We start from the raw sequence: 13,288 nt of genomic DNA, 5'->3' as shown, positions 1-13,288 counted from the left end.
ACTGACACGCTTAGCTCCAAGAAAAAGAAGTTCATTTGGACAGAGCAGGCGGAACAGTCCTTTCAGGCACTCAAGCGTCTCTTCGCGTCGGAAGAGCAGCTGCTTCACGTCAACCCCAGCAAGCCGATGAGGGTGGAGACAGACGCCTCGGACAGAGCCGTGGGGGCGGTCCTGCTGCAGAAAGACCCGCAAGGGGTGTGGCGACCGGGAGCGTTTTACTCCAGGAAGCTCAGCAAGTCCGAGCAGAACTACACCATATGGGACAGGGAGTTGCTGGACCATTCATTTAGTTTCCAGCTAAGAGATGGATTGCTCATCCGTAAAGGGGCCATCTACGTGCCGGGAGACGAACTTCGCGCCAAGGTGCTGCAGCAGCTGCACGACGCGCCCACCGCAGGGCACTTTGGCAAAGAAAAGACTGTCGAACTCGTAGCCAGAGACTTTTGGTGGCCCAAGATGCGGGGGGAAGTAGCGGATTACGTCTCGAGATGTGACACCTGCCAAAGGGCCAAGTCAGTTCACAGACCGCCGGCGGGATTGCTGGAACCGCTGCAGACACCGTCTGAACCGTGGGAGAGGGTGGCCCTGGACTTCGTCACGGATCTGCCCAGCTCGAGGGGAAAGACAGCAGTGCTAGTGGTGGTGGACATGTTTACTAAGATGGCACACTTCATTCCGTGTGCGAAGGTAGCCACGGCAGAGCAGACCGCCAAACTGTTCATAGACCACGTGTTCAAGGTCCACGGTCTGCCACGGTCTATTCTTTCCGACCGGGGGCGACAGTTCATCTCGAACTTCTGGCAGAAGCTGATGGGCATTCTGAACGTCAAAGTCAATTTGGCGTCGGCGAGACACCCGCAGACCAACGGACAAGCGGAGAGGGTCAACGCCGTCATGCAGCAGTACCTAAGATGCTACGCCAACCAGCAGCCCACGACATGGGTGGACTACCTGCCGCTCGCCGAGTTCGCTTACAACAATACGAAGCACGTGTCGACGGGGGTGACGCCGTTCTTCGCCAACAACGGGAGGCATCCCAGAACCTTCCCGGGTTTAGAGAGAGTGGGGGAGGGGGAGCCACAGGCAGCGGAAGCCTTAGCGTCAGAGTTGCAGGAAGTCCACGAACAGCTCAGGAGGCAGCTAGAACTAGCAAAGCACGCATACAAGGTGCAGGCCGACAGACACAGAAGAGTTGGGGAAGACATACAGGTGGGTGACTGGGTCTGGCTAGCAGCGCAAGCAGTGCCGACCAGATCATTAGCTAAAAAGAAGCTAGGACATAAGCAGCTAGGACCTTACCAAGTCCAGGCGCAGGTCAATCCAGTGGCCTTCCGGTTGGCTCTTCCGGAGGGTTCCAGAATGCATCCGGTGTTCCATAGATCGGTGCTCACGCCCTACAAAGCACCTCATAGGTTTCAGGAGCCAGACACAGCACCAGACCAGAGCAGTGAAGGGCCCAGAGTGAGGGGGCCGCCTAGGAAGGGACACATCAATGAGGTCACAGAGATTTTGGACTCCAGATGGGGGGAAGAGGGAGTAGAATATTTCCTAGCCAGAGAGGGTACCCCGGCCAGTGCCAACAGCTGGGTACCGGACTATGCCTTGGAGGAACCGCTGCTCAAAGAGGAGTTTCATGCCCTCTTCCCGCACAGGCCCATGCCAGCAGAGTATTTCGATGACTGGCTTTTCACACCCACTCTTTCAGCCAGCACATTCCTGGGGTTCGACTCGGACGAGGAACAGGCACCAGTCCCCAGCTCTCAGGTGGGTTCGCCACCGGGGTCTGCCTCAGACCACTCGTATTGGTGGGACGATCAACCAGAGGAGCAGTGGCGCAGGAAGTGGCTGAGGGGTCCTTGGATGGGACCACCCGAAGAGGGGGAGAGGGGCGAGACGGACATGGACGTGTTGGGGGACAACGTGGGGTTCGAGCATGAAGACAGAGAGATGGAAGCAGAGGAGAGCGACGTTGACGAGTACATGGGGGATGAACTGTATCCGGCAAGCACCCCCGCGACGACGGAGCACCCAGTACCCGCACCGGAAGGAGGGGAGGGGGGAAGGGGGGGCTTCGAGGGGGGGATGGATGTCAGGGGTTCAGGAGCAGAGGGACAGGAGAGGGAGGAAGTAGAGACCGAGGGAGAGGAATCTGAGGGAGAAGTCAGCGAGGGTAGCCATCCGAGGTCTCTAAGTCTCTCCAGTGAATCAGAGGATTCACAGAAAGGGGCCCCAGTGGTCAGAGCCAGGGGGTTGCCAGAGGGAACACCCCAGGAAGGAGGGGCCAGAGGGGACTCAGAGAGCAGCAGCTGGAAATCGGGACCAACTTTCCCACCGGAGAGCAGTAAGGGGGAGGAGTCCCAAACATCGGCAGCAGGCAGCCTTCCGTCAGCGGAAGGAAATGAGTCAGGGGTAGCCACGCCTGCATCAGAGAGCGAGGTAACGGTCAAAAGGAAGGTCAGGGGCAGCGCGCGCGCGCCAAGTTCAAATGTACAGGAGGGGGGCGCAATGGGCAGTCCGGAGAGAGAGCCGGGTCCCAAAGCCCGCCGGAGAGAAGGGGAGGAGTCCGAAGGGTCCGCTTCCGAGGCATCCCGGAAAGAAGGCACCCAGGGGGGTAGTAGGACCCAGAGGAGGAAGGAGAAACGTAGAAGGTGGAGTAAGGCTAGAGTCTTAAGCTGGTGTACAGGGGGCGGAGACTCAGACGAGGCTTCGCTGGTCTAGGGTTTAGACGTAGAGACGCACGCTAGTGTTTGGAAATGGAAACTAAATGCCAATAAAGACTTCTGTACAGTTCTAATGGCTAGCGTTGGTCTTCTGTGAGCTGAGACCGGGAGGCAGTCTCTGACAGTAAGTTTATCAAGGGCTTCGCTATGCAGACGGCGGCCATCACTGACACGCTTAGCTCCAAGAAAAAGAAGTTCATTTGGACAGAGCAGGCGGAACAGTCCTTTCAGGCACTCAAGCGTCTCTTCGCGTCGGAAGAGCAGCTGCTTCACGTCAACCCCAGCAAGCCGATGAGGGTGGAGACAGACGCCTCGGACAGAGCCGTGGGGGCGGTCCTGCTGCAGAAAGACCCGCAAGGGGTGTGGCGACCGGGAGCGTTTTACTCCAGGAAGCTCAGCAAGTCCGAGCAGAACTACACCATATGGGACAGGGAGTTGCTGGCCATTCATGCAGCGTTCAAGGCGTGGAGGCACTTTCTGATCGGCGCCAAGCACACGGTGCAGGTTTGCACGGACCACAAGAACCTAGAGCACTGGCGCACGGCACAGTTCCTGAACCAGAGGCAGATACGTTGGGCTGAGTTCTTTGCGAACTTCGACTTCCGAATAGAGTATGTCCCGGGGGACACCAACATCATGGCGGACGCTCTCTCTCGTAAGCCACAGTATCTGGAGGACGCAACGCCAGCGGCCGCCATGCACATCTTCGCACCAACAGTGTGGGCGTGCGCCGCGGCAACCGTGGACCTGGAGGCGGTGCGACGAGCGTTGCAGGGGGACTCCTTCGCACAAGCAAAGATGGCAGAGGTGCAAAGGGGCAAGGCAGCGGCCGGCGGTTTCCAGCTAAGAGATGGATTGCTCATCCGTAAAGGGGCCATCTACGTGCCGGGAGACGAACTTCGCGCCAAGGTGCTGCAGCAGCTGCACGACGCGCCCACGGCTGGGCACTTCGGCAAGGAGAAGACGGTGGAATTAGTCGCCAGGGATTTCTGGTGGCCTGGAATGAGAGGGGAGGTCGCGGACTACGTGGCGAGGTGTGACACCTGCCAGAGGGCGAAGCCAGTGCATAGACCGCCGGCCGGACTGTTGGAACCGCTGCAAACTCCGGTCGAACCTTGGGAGAGAGTGGCCCTGGACTTTGTCACGGATCTGCCCAGCTCGAGGGGCAAGACGGCAGTGCTGGTGGTGGTGGACCTGTTTTCCAAGATGGCACATTTCATTCCGTGTGCGAAGGTGACCACGGCGGAGCAAACCGCCAAACTGTTCATAGACCACGTGTTCAAGGTTCACGGTCTGCCACGGTCTATTCTGTCCGACCGGGGGCGGCAGTTCATCTCGAATTTCTGGCAGAAGCTGATGGGCTTCCTGAACGTCAAGATCAACCTGGCGTCGGCGAGACACCCGCAGACCAACGGGCAAGCCGAGCGGGTCAATGCCATCATGCAGCAGTACTTGAGGTGTTATGCAAATCAACAGCCTGCGACGTGGGTGGATTACCTGCCACTCGCCGAGTTCGCCTACAACAACACGAAGCACGTGTCCACGGGGATCACGCCGTTCTTCGCCAACAACGGGAGGCACCCCAGAACTTTTCCGGGACTGGAAAGGCTGGGGGAGGGGGAGCCGCAGACGGCAGATGCGTTCGCGTCGGAGCTGCAGGAAGTCCACGATCAGCTGAGGCGCCACCTGGAGCTGGCCAAGCACGCATACAAGGTACAAGCGGACAAAAGTAGAAGGGTTGGCGAAGAGCTCCACGTGGGCGACTGGGTCTGGTTAGCAGCCCACGCACTGCCGGCCAGGTCGTTGGCCAAGAAGAAACTAGGGCATAAGCAACTGGGGCCCTATCAAGTCGAAGAGCAGATCAACCCGGTGGCCTTCAGGCTGGCGCTTCCGGAGGGTTCCAGAATGCATCCGGTGTTCCACAGATCGGTGCTCACTCCCTACAAGGCACCGCACAGGTTTCAGGAACCCGGAACGGCGCCGAGTCCGGTCAGAGACAGAACAGGGCGCGCAGGAGGGGCACAGAAGGAGCGCATCAACGAAGTCACAGAGATTTTGGATTCCAGATGGGGGGAAGAAGGGGTAGAATACTTTCTCGCCAAGGAGGGCACCCCGGCCAGTGCGAACAGCTGGGTGCCGGGCTACGCCTTGGACGAACCTCTGCTCAAAGACGAGTTTCATGCCCTCTTCCCACATAGACCAATGCCAGCAGACTTTTTCGACGACTGGCTTTTCACGCCCACGCTTTCGGCCAGCACGTTCCGGGGGTTCGACTCGGACGAGGACCCGACACGAGACGTCCGTTCCCCGGAGGGGTCGCCCTCGGGATCTGCCTCAGAACCCTCGTATTGGTGGGACGACAGACCAGAGGAGCAGTGGCGCAGGAAGTGGCAAGAAGGTCCAGGACGAGCAACGCCGCCAGGAGGAAGTGAGGGAGAGACGGACATGGACGTTTTCGGGGACGACCCTGGTTTCGAGCACGGCGGCACAGAGATGGAAGCAGAGGTGACCGTCGTCGACGAGAGCAGGGAGGAAGAAGCGGAAGACTTCGGAAGGAGGCCCGCTACGGGAAGCGAACGGTACCCGACATTCGTCCCCTTGACACAGCAGCACCCAACTCCAGCACCGGAAGGAGGGGAAGGGGGAGTGGGGGGCTTCGAGGGGGGGATGGATGTCAGGGGTTCAGGAGCAGAGGCAAGGGCAAGGGAGGAAACAGAGAGCGAAGGGGAGGAGGCAGAAGAAAAGATGAGCGATGACGACGACCCGAGATCTCCGAGCCTTTCCAGTGAATCGGAGGATTCACAGAAAGGAGCACCAGTGGCCAGGGCAAGGGGGGAGTTTAGGGGGGCACCCCAGGAAGATAGAGCCAGAGGGGACTCAGAGGAGAGCAGTTGGAGATCGGGACCAGCGTCACCGCCAGAGAACAGAGAAGAGGAAGGGAGCCAGGGGGCAAGCGCTGGCAGCTCACAACAGGAGGGAGGGCACGAGTCAGCAGTGGCCACACCTCCATCTGGGAGCGAAGAGACGGTTAGACGGAAGGTGGAAGGTTGGGCGCGCGCGCCAAGTTCAAATGCACAGGAAGGCGACGCAGTAGGCAGCCCGGAAAGAGAGCCGGGTCCTAAAGCCCGGCGCAAAGAGACAGGAGGGTCCGGGGGGTCAGCGTCAGAAGAATCCCGGAAGGAAGAGACCCAGGGGGGCAGAGGGACCCAGAGAAGAACAGTCAGGCGGAAAAGGTGGAGCAGGGCTAGGATATTAAGTTGGTGTACGAGGGGCGGAGATTCAGACGGAGCTTCGCCGGTCTAGCTACTAGACGTAGAGTTGCACGCAGCAGCTTGAGAATGGAAACTGTAACTCAATAAAGACTTTTACTTAATGACCGTTGGCTAGCGTGATCCTCTGTGAGCTGGGATCTTGAAGCAACCCTGACAGCAACATTAACCCAGAAATCGCAAAGTGTATGTAATGAGACCCAAATGAAAAAACACCGTCTTTTCGCTACCATATGCGCAGAAAGAAGACGAATAAGCTTTCATTGCGCTTACTTCCAATTGTTGCTTTTCGGATTAGAATGCACATTCACCCAAAAATCACGCAGTGAAATGTTTGTTATCAGCCCAAATTAAGCATACGTGTTTTGGTTCCATCTCAATAGAAACAAGACGAAGAAGCTGGGATTTTGTCATTCGGTGTTCATTCACCAACAAATAGCAAAGCAAACTGTAGTAAGCTAAAACAGAGCAAAACAGGTTGTTTTGCGTTCCAGCTACATCGAAATAAGAATCTTGGATGTCGCTTATTTCAAGTTGTGTTCTTTGGTGTTAATGCAACATTAGCCCAGAAATCGCAAAGTGTACGTAATGAGACCCAAATGATAAAACACCGTCTTTTCGCTACCATATGCGCAGAAAGAAGACGAATAAGCTTTCATTGCGCTTACTTCCAATTGTTGCTTTTCGGATTAGAATGCACATTCACCCAAAAATCACGCAGTGAAATGTTTGTTATCAGCCCAAATAAAGCATACGTGTTTTGGGTCCATCTCAATAGAAAAAAGACAAAGAAGCTGGGATTTTGTCATTCGGTGTTCATTCACCAACAAATAGCAAAGCAAACTGTAGTAAGCTAAAACAGAGCAAAACAGGTTGTTTTGCGTTCCAGCTACATCGAAACAAGAATCTTGGATGTCACTTATTTCAAGTTGTGTTCTTTGGTGTTAATGCAACATTAACCCAGAAATCGCAAAGTGTATGTAATGAGACCCAAATGACAAAACACCGTCTTTTCGCTACCATATGCGCAGAAAGAAGACGAATAAGCTTTCATTGCGCTTACTTCCAATTGTTGCTTTTCGGATTAGAAGGCACATTCACCCAAAAATCACGCAGTGAAATGTTTGTTATCAGCCCAAATTAAGCATACGTGTTTTGGTTCCATCTCAATAGAAACAAGACGAAGAAGCTGGGATTTTGTCATTCGGTGTTCATTCACCAACAAATAGCAAAGCAAACTGTAGTAAGCTAAAACAGAGCAAAACAGGTTGTTTTGCGTTCCAGCTACATCGAAACAAGCATCTTGGATGTCGCTTATTTCAAGTTGTGTTCTTTGGTGTTAATGGAACATTAACCAAGAAATCGCAAAGTGTACGTAATGAGACCCAAATGACAAAACACCGTCTTTTCGCTACCATATGCGCAGAAAGAAGACGAATAAGCTTTCATTGCGCTTACTTCCAATTGTTGCTTTTCGGATTAGAATGCACATTCACCCAAAAATCACGCAGTGAAATGTTTGTTATCAGCCCAAATTAAGCATACGTGTTTTGGTTCCATCTTAATAGAAACAAGACGAAGAAGCTGGGATTTTGTCATTCGGTGTTCATTCACCAACAAATAGCAAAGCAAACTGTAGTAAGCTAAAACAGAGCAAAACAGGTTGTTTTGCGTTCCAGCTACATCGAAACAAGAATCTTGGATGTCGCTTATTTCAAGTTGTGTTCTTTGGTGTTAATGCAACATTAACCCAGAAATCGCAAAGTGTACGTAATGAGACCCAAATGACAAAACACCGTCTTTTCGCTACCATATGCGCAGAAAGAAGACGAATAAGCTTTCATTGCGCTTACTTCCAATTGTTGCTTTTCGGATTAGAATACACATTCACCCAAAAATCACGCAGTGAAATGTTTGTTATCAGCCCAAATAAAGCATACGTGTTTTGGTTCCATCTCAATAGAAATAAGAAGAAGAAGCTGGGATTTTGTCATTCGGTGTTCATTCACCAACAAATAGCAAAGCAAACTGTAGTAAGCTAAAACAGAGCAAAACAGGTTGTTTTGCGTTCCAGCTACATCGAAACAAGAATCTTGGATGTCGCTTATTTCAAGTTGTGTTCTTTGGTGTTAATGCAACATTAACCCAGAAATCGCAAAGTATATTTAATTAGACCCAAATGAAAAAACACCGTCTTTTCGCTACCATATGCGCAGAAAGAAGTCGAATAAGCTTTCATTGCGCTTACTTCCAATTGTTGCTTTTCGGATTAGAAGGCACATTCACCCAAAAATCACGCAGTGAAATGTTTGTTATCAGCCCAAATTAAGCATACGTGTTTTGGTTCCATCTCAATAGAAACAAGACGAAGAAGCTGGGATTTTGTCATTCGGTGTTCATTCACCAAATAGCAAAGCAAACTGTAGTAAGCTAAAACAGAGCAAAACAGGTTGTTTTGCGTTCCAGCTACATCGAAACAAGAATCTTGGATGTCGCTTATTTCAAGTTGTGTTCTTTGGTGTTAATGCAACATTAACCCAGAAATCGCAAAGTGTACGTAATGAGACCCAAATGACAAAACACCGTCTTTTCGCTACCATATGCGCAGAAAGAAGACGAATAAGCTTTCATTGCGCTTACTTCCAATTGTTGCTTTTCGGATTAGAATGCACATTCACCCAAAAATCACGCAGTGAAATGTTTGTTATCAGCCCAAATTAAGCATACGTGTTTTGGTTCCATCTCAATAGACACAAGACGAAGAAGCTGGGATTTTGTCATTCGGTGTTCATTCACCAACAAATAGCAAAGCAAACTGTAGTAAGCTAAAACAGAGCAAAACAGGTTGTTTTGCGTTCCAGCTACATCGAAACAAGAATCTTGGATGTCGCTTATTTCAAGTTGTGTTCTTTGCTGTTAATGCAACATTAACCCAGAAATCGCAAAGTGTACGTAATGAGACCCAAATGACAAAACACCGTCTTTTCGCTACCATATGCGCAGAAAGAAGACGAATAAGCTTTCATTGCGCTTACTTCCAATTGTTGCTTTTCGGATTAGAATGCACATTCACCCAAAAATCACGCAGTGAAATGTTTGTTATCAGCCCAAATTAAGCATACGTGTTTTGGTTCCATCTCAATTGAAACAAGACGACGAAGTTGGAATTTTTTCATTCAGTGTTCATTCACCAACAAATAGCAAAGCAAACTGTAGTAAGCTAAAACAGAGCAAAACAGGTTGTTTTGCGTTCCAGCTACATCGAAACAAGAATCTTGGATGTCGCTTATTTCAAGTTGTGTTCTTTGGTGTTAATGCAACATTAACCCAGAAATCGCAAAGTGTATGTAATGAGACCCAAATGACAAAACACCGTCTTTTCGCTACCATATGGGCAGAAAGAAGTCGAATAAGCTTTCATTGCGCTTACTTCCAATTGTTGCTTTTCGGATTAGAACGCACATTCACCCAAAAATCACGCAGTGAAATGTTTGTTATCAGCCCAAATTAAGCATACGTGTTTTGGTTCCATCTCAATAGAAACAAGACGACGAAGCTGGAATTTTTTCATTCAGTGTTCATTCACCAACAAATAGCAAAGCAAACTGTAGTAAGCTAAAACAGAGCAAAACAGGTTGTTTTGCGTTCCAGCTACATCGAAACAAGAATCTTGGATGTCGCTTATTTCAAGTTGTGTTCTTTGGTGTTAATGCAACATTAACCCAGAAATCGCAAAGTGTATGTAATGAGACCCAAATGACAAAACACCGTCTTTTCGCTACCATATGCGCAGAAAGAAAACGAATAAGCTTTCATTGCGCTTACTTCCAATTGTTGCTTTTAGGATTAGAATGCACATTCACCCAAAAATCACGCAGTGAAATGTTTGTTATCAGCCCAAATTAAGCATACGTGTTTTGGTTCCATCTCAATAGAAACAAGACGAAGAAGCTGGGATTTTGTCATTCGGTGTTCATTCACCAACAAATAGCAAAGCAAACTGTAGTAAGCTAAAACAGAGCAAAACAGGTTGTTTTGCGTTCCAGCTACATCGAAACAAGAATCTTGGATGTCGCTTATTTCAAGTTGTGTTCTTTGGTGTTAATGCAACATTAACCCAGAAATCGCAAAGTGTACGTAATGAGACCCAAATGACAAAACACCGTCTTTTCGCTACCATATGCGCAGAAAGAAGACGAATAAGCTTTCATTGCGCTTACTTCCAATTGTTGCTTTTCGGATTAGAATGCACATTCACCCAAAAATCACGCAGTGAAATGTTTGTTATCAGCCCAAATTAAGCATACGTGTTTTGGTTCCATCTCAATAGAAACAAGACGAAGAAGCTGGGATTTTGTCATTCGGTGTTCATTCACCAACAAATAGCAAAGCAAACTGTAGTAAGCTAAAACAGAGCAAAACAGGTTGTTTTGCGTTCCAGCTACATCGAAATAAGAATCTTGGATGTCGCTTATTTCAAGTTGTGTTCTTTGGTGTTAATGCAACATTAGCCCAGAAATCGCAAAGTGTACGTAATGAGACCCAAATGATAAAACACCGTCTTTTCGCTACCATATGCGCAGAAAGAAGACGAATAAGCTTTCATTGCGCTTACTTCCAATTGTTGCTTTTCGGATTAGAATGCACATTCACCCAAAAATCACGCAGTGAAATGTTTGTTATCAGCCCAAATAAAGCATACGTGTTTTGGGTCCATCTCAATAGAAAAAAGACGAAGAAGCTGGGATTTTGTCATTCGGTGTTCATTCACCAACAAATAGCAAAGCAAACTGTAGTAAGCTAAAACAGAGCAAAACAGGTTGTTTTGCGTTCCAGCTACATCGAAACAAGAATCTTGGATGTCACTTATTTCAAGTTGTGTTCTTTGGTGTTAATGCAACATTAACCCAGAAATCGCAAAGTGTATGTAATGAGACCCAAATGACAAAACACCGTCTTTTCGCTACCATATGGGCAGAAAGAAGACGAATAAGCTTTCATTGCGCTTACTTCCAATTGTTGCTTTTCGGATTAGAAGGCACATTCACCCAAAAATCACGCAGTGAAATGTTTGTTATCAGCCCAAATTAAGCATACGTGTTTTGGTTCCATCTCAATAGAAACAAGACGAAGAAGCTGGGATTTTGTCATTCGGTGTTCATTCACCAACAAATAGCAAAGCAAACTGTAGTAAGCTAAAACAGAGCAAAACAGGTTGTTTTGCGTTCCAGCTACATCGAAACAAGCATCTTGGATGTCGCTTATTTCAAGTTGTGTTCTTTGGTGTTAATGGAACATTAACCAAGAAATCGCAAAGTGTACGTAATGAGACCCAAATGACAAAACACCGTCTTTTCGCTACCATATGCGCAGAAAGAAGACGAATAAGCTTTCATTGCGCTTACTTCCAATTGTTGCTTTTCGGATTAGAATGCACATTCACCCAAAAATCACGCAGTGAAATGTTTGTTATCAGCCCAAATTAAGCATACGTGTTTTGGTTCCATCTTAATAGAAACAAGACGAAGAAGCTGGGATTTTGTCATTCGGTGTTCATTCACCAACAAATAGCAAAGCAAACTGTAGTAAGCTAAAACAGAGCAAAACAGGTTGTTTTGCGTTCCAGCTACATCGAAACAAGAATCTTGGATGTCGCTTATTTCAAGTTGTGTTCTTTGGTGTTAATGCAACATTAACCCAGAAATCGCAAAGTGTACGTAATGAGACCCAAATGACAAAACACCGTCTTTTCGCTACCATATGCGCAGAAAGAAGACGAATAAGCTTTCATTGCGCTTACTTCCAATTGTTGCTTTTCGGATTAGAATACACATTCACCCAAAAATCACGCAGTGAAATGTTTGTTATCAGCCCAAATAAAGCATACGTGTTTTGGTTCCATCTCAATAGAAATAAGAAGAAGAAGCTGGGATTTTGTCATTCGGTGTTCATTCACCAACAAATAGCAAAGCAAACTGTAGTAAGCTAAAACAGAGCAAAACAGGTTGTTTTGCGTTCCAGCTACATCGAAACAAGAATCTTGGATGTCGCTTATTTCAAGTTGTGTTCTTTGGTGTTAATGCAACATTAACCCAGAAATCGCAAAGTGTATTTAATTAGACCCAAATGAAAAAACACCGTCTTTTCGCTACCATATGCGCAGAAAGAAGTCGAATAAGCTTTCATTGCGCTTACTTCCAATTGTTGCTTTTCGGATTAGAAGGCACATTCACCCAAAAATCACGCAGTGAAATGTTTGTTATCAGCCCAAATTAAGCATACGTGTTTTGGTTCCATCTCAATAGAAACAAGACGAAGAAGCTGGGATTTTGTCATTCGGTGTTCATTCACCAACAAATAGCAAAGCAAACTGTAGTAAGCTAAAACAGAGCAAAACAGGTTGTTTTGCGTTCCAGCTACATCGAAACAAGAATCTTGGATGTCGCTTATTTCAAGTTGTGTTCTTTGGTGTTAATGCAACATTAACCCAGAAATCGCAAAGTGTACGTAATGAGACCCAAATGACAAAACACCGTTGTCAGGGGTTCAGGAGCAGAGGGACAGGAGAGGGAGGAAGTAGAGACCGAGGGAGAGGAATCTGAGGGAGAAGTCAGCGAGGGTAGCCATCCGAGGTCTCTAAGTCTCTCCAGTGAATCAGAGGATTCACAGAAAGGGGCCCCAGTGGTCAGAGCCAGGGGGTTGCCAGAGGGAACACCCCAGGAAGGAGGGGCCAGAGGGGACTCAGAGAGCAGCAGCTGGAAATCGGGACCAACTTTCCCACCGGAGAGCAGTAAGGGGGAGGAGTCCCAAACATCGGCAGCAGGCAGCCTTCCGTCAGCGGAAGGACATGAGTCAGGGTTAGCCACGCCTGCATCAGAGAGCGAGGTAACGGTCAAAAGGAAGGTCAGGGGCAGCGCGCGCGCGCCAAGTTCAAATGTACAGGAGGGGGGCGCAATGGGCAGTCCGGAGAGAGAGCCGGGTCCCAAAGCCCGCCGGAGAGAAGGGGAGGAGTCCGAAGGGTCCGCTTCCGAGGCATCCCGGAAAGAAGGCACCCAGGGGGGTAGTAGGACCCAGAGGAGGAAGGAGAAACGTAGAAGGTGGAGTAAGGCTAGAGTCTTAAGCTGGTGTACAGGGGGCGGAGACTCAGACGAGGCTTCGCTGGTCTAGGGTTTAGACGTAGAGACGCACTGTCAGGGTTGCTTCAAGATCCTAGCTCACAGAGGATCACGCTAGCCAACGGTCATTGAGTAAAAGTCTTTATTGAGTTACAGTTTCCATTCTCAAGCTGCTGCGTGCAAC

This window comes from Podarcis muralis, chromosome 17, assembly GCF_964188315.1.
Source record: "Podarcis muralis chromosome 17, rPodMur119.hap1.1, whole genome shotgun sequence".
NCBI classification, from domain to species: domain Eukaryota; kingdom Metazoa; phylum Chordata; class Lepidosauria; order Squamata; family Lacertidae; genus Podarcis; species Podarcis muralis.
Note: the sequence above shows the minus strand (reverse complement) of the source record.